The sequence below is a fragment of the Mauremys mutica genome, chromosome 12 (genome assembly GCF_020497125.1).
Source record: "Mauremys mutica isolate MM-2020 ecotype Southern chromosome 12, ASM2049712v1, whole genome shotgun sequence".
NCBI classification, from domain to species: Eukaryota; Metazoa; Chordata; order Testudines; family Geoemydidae; genus Mauremys; species Mauremys mutica.
In genome coordinates this window covers 57,278,460-57,282,728 of record NC_059083.1, presented here as the reverse complement: position 1 = coordinate 57,282,728, position 4,269 = coordinate 57,278,460, and positions in this window count along the sequence as shown.

The window sequence follows — 4,269 nt, the reverse complement described above, 5'->3', positions numbered from 1 at the left end:
AGATGTCTCCATGCTGCAAAGTGACTGAAGAAATGCACAAAATGTGAATCTCTCTGTCACTTTGCTTTGTAATTATTGTTTATTCTGTCCTCAGTTTCTGGTAAATAAAGATTGTAGAGAGCTTTGCATACAAAGACCCAGAAGTGGATATTGTACTCATTAGCTCTAGAGTCTTATTAAGGTTTGTGCACTTATATTTTTCTAACTAAAAATACGCTAAATATTTGTAAACTGTCATCCCTACATTTTAAAAGAATTTGGGCTACCCTTAAAATAATCCAATCTGACCTCGTGCAAATACAAGGCCACAGAATTCACCAGGAATTCCTGGAGTAAAGGAAATTATTCTTCTGTATGATGACAAGGAATGCTGTCAACCCATCCAGTCTTGATTCAAAGCCACCAAGCAATGAGGAAGAACCACATCCCTTGGTAATCTGTTCCACTGGTTAATTTCTCACACTGTTAACAAGTTGTATCTTATTTCCAATTTGAGTTTTTCTAAATTCAACTTCCTGGAACTTGTGTTACATTAAATTGACCCCACAAATCAGATCCGCTCCCTGTGTAGTGTGGCAAATGGCCAGTGATATTATGGTGGGTGCTGTGCTTTCCTTTCGTGTGATGAGTCAGGGTGCCGCCTCTTGCCCCTATTCTTGGGCATTGAGGGCTCCACTAGTACCCTGGTAGGAGAGAGAAGGGGAGCGGAGAAGGGACTTATGTATCTCCCATCTATCACTCTCTTGCTGCCCTCTGGCCCTGCTGTATCACATATCTTCCTTCCCCCTCCCACCTCCTGCTCAACACCACAGGGTTGGGCAACTTAGGATGAGAGGTAGTATGCTTCGGTGGTCCTAGGACGATCTTTCTAGAGGGCCCACTAGGTCCATGGCTACCCTTTTGAAAGGAACTTCAGTAACAGGCAAGGGCACCAATGGGGCCCGTAAATGAGGCCGGGGGCTGTGCAACTGGCATTCTGGGCAGGAAGTGCAATAGCGCTAGACTTCCACCCATACTCCCAGCCAGTAAGACCTCCTTAGGACTCTATCCAGGGTCTTATCTACTCCTAATAAATGGCTGTGAGCTAGCTCTAACACTGCCCTTGGGTGCTTCCTTGGCGCTAAGAGCATCTCTACTTCTCTCCCTTCCCCATATTTGGGCTATGTGGTACAACAGATTGTGTTTGACCACCTAGTATGGACCTGGGCCTTTGGTTTTCCCCTCTATGGGCAAGCCATTTACCTTCACTACCTCCTCCCTCATGTTCGCATATACCAGGTCATAGGCTTGGTCCTACCCAAAATTCTCACATGAAAATAATCCTTGGGCAAGTCTGGTGAAAGTTGGCATGGGTGCCTCAATCTCAGTCTGGGGATTGCAGCCCTCCCCTGGCTCTATTGGGGGGAGTAGGTTCTCAAATCCTGCAAAGTCCCTACCGATTAAGACCGGGTAGGGGAGTCCGGAGACCACCCCTGTGGTCACCTTGGTAATATTCCCCTAGATCTCAACCCGCACTGGAATCATGGGGTAGAAATTTGTAGTGCCATGGACACACATTACTCCTGTGGTTTTGGCCCATGTCAGTTGTTCTTGCCCCACTAATTTCCCCAAGACCAGTGTGACAGCACTCCCAGAATCCACCAGAGCTATGGTCTCGATGCCATTCATTTTTACCGATCTCATGTACCCGCGTAGGGTCACTGTGACCCCCACCAGGCCGATTAGGTTACATTCCTCCCTGTGATACCCCAGATTGCATTGCATGGGCTCCTTCCTGTTGGGCCATGGGGCTGCTATGTGCCCTAATTCCCCACACTCGTAACACTGATACTTTACCCTGGTTGTCGCCCTCTGCATTGGGCTATTCGGCCCACTTCCCCGGCCCCCTTCTCCCAAGCCCCCTGGTCCCTTCAGGACCTTGGGCTGTTCCTCAGTGCCCCTCCTTCCAGTTATGGCTCTCCTGGAGTTCTCGATAGTCCAGGGCTTCAGGGTTGGGACTGGCTTCCTGGTCTGTCATGCCTCATCTCCTGAGGTCTGGAACAGTTCACAGGCTGCCAGCTGTCTTTCTACCAGGGTAACCAACTTGTCATAGGTGGAAGAGTCATTCTGGCCAACCCAGGCTCAGATGCCCGAGGGTAGCCCCCTCGTATATTGGTCCAGCACCAGGAGCTCCATCATTTTCTCAGAGCTGAGGGCCTTGGGCCACAGCCACTTCTGGGTCAAGTGGATTGGGTCACACAGTTGTGACCATGGTGCCTTGTCCGCACTATACAGCTACTCATGGAACCTCTGGGCTTGCAATGACGTCGTTGCTCCGGATCTGGCCAGGATCTCTGCTTTCAGCTGGGGGTAGTCTGCCACAGCCTTCACGGCCATATTGCAGGCCTCCCCACACAGGAACGGGGTGAGGATGCCAGACCACTGATCTCGGGGCCAGGCCTCCTGTAGGGCTCCCCTCTTGAAGGCCAAGAGGTACGCCTCCACATCATCCTCCTGCATCATTTTCTGCAGGCAGTTGCTGGCTGGTACGGTCCGTGTACTGTCACAGCCACGGCTCAGCTCCATATGGGCCTTCATCTCGTTCACCGTTTCCTGCAGCATGGCGCGGTCCTGGGCGGCCTGGCTTATCAGTAGGCAATTGGTCTCCTGCTGCAGCCGTACTGCCTCCTGTTGGGCGGTTGCCTGGAATTTGTATTGAATTCACTGAGTTGTTTCAGTCAACTATTTTTTTTCCAATTAAACATTTCAATCTTTTAAGTCAAAATAACTTTTTGTTTTGAATGTTACTTCAATTTTATTATTTAAAAAAGATTAGAAAACTTTGAAAGTAAAAAAGAAAGATTTGGCTGACCTGAACCTAATGCTTTTTTATTTTTATTTTTTTTGTTTGGCCACCAAATCAAAAAGCAGTTATTCACACAGTTCTAAAGACAGATGATCATGATTATTTTTCAGGTTTGTGCTGGGAGATGACAAAGTGACAGGTTTATTGTAGTGAGCATCATTTCCTGATAACTTGTGATGTACAGACTGACTGCCTTTTGCAGTGTTTAGCAACCAGCTGTCAGGCTCTTTTCCTGCCCATACTGCTCTTACAGTGGAAACTATTCTTGGGTTCAGGATAGTGATGGCAGCTGTGAAATAAGTATGCAACTATATTTTTAGAAAGGAATCTATCAAAGTGTATTGTGAAGTCAATCTGCCTTTCATAGGCGTGTCAAAAACAGAGAACCAGTGCAGAGAACCAGCAAGAATGATCAAAGGTCTCTCTCTTGAAATTTATGTTGTTCACATATTGGTTAATTTTCTCTCCAACTTTAAACAATTTAAAATACTATTTTCAAAAAGAGAAAAGATCATCATTTTAAGTTAAACACACAGATTCTTTTTTCATGTCAGATAAAATTTTGAGCACCACATTTTCAAAGCTGAATACAACTGTCTCTAAAAAATACAACAGTGCCTACTTTGTTCAGAAAATGAACATTTGCAGGCACAAAACCATAAAACCATACATTGTGCACTCAAATGTAGTTACAACAAGGTAGGTAACTGGGACAAACTGATGGGGTGGATTTTAGTGATATGTAAAGAGATGCATAATTTCTAAAATCATCATATAAATAATACCTACTGAAATGTGTAACTCTGGGCACACCCCTTCTGTGTAAGGTGAATGAAACATCACTGCATAAGATGGCTTCCTGGAGACTGGCATCATATAGAACCTTTTTCCTGTACTATATTATTACTGGCTTATAGCAATAAACCGGACTGATATTGGTTATTTGGTCTCTTGAATATATTTTATAACAAACCAAAGTGTGGTCAAGCAATTTACTATACAATTTATGAACAGCAAGCAATTTGTAAGTACTTAGAGGATAAAAGGGTAATAAGGAGTAGTCAAGATGAATTTGTAAAGAACAAATCATGCCAAAACAACTTAACTTCTTTCATTGGTGGGATCACTGACCTAGTGGATGGGGCAAAGCAGTAGCCATGATATATTTTGATTTGTGTGAGACTTTTGACATAGTCCCACGTGACATTTTGATAAGAAAACTAGGGAAATGTGCTCTAGATTAAATTACTATAAGGTGGGTGCACAACTGCTTGAAAGACCATACTCAAAAAGTACTTATCAATGATTCACTCTCAAACTGGGAGGGCGTATCTAGTGGAGTCCCATAGTGGTCTGTCCTGGGTGCATAGACTCATAGAAGATTAGGGTTGGAAGAGACCTCAGGAGGTCATTTGGTCCAACCC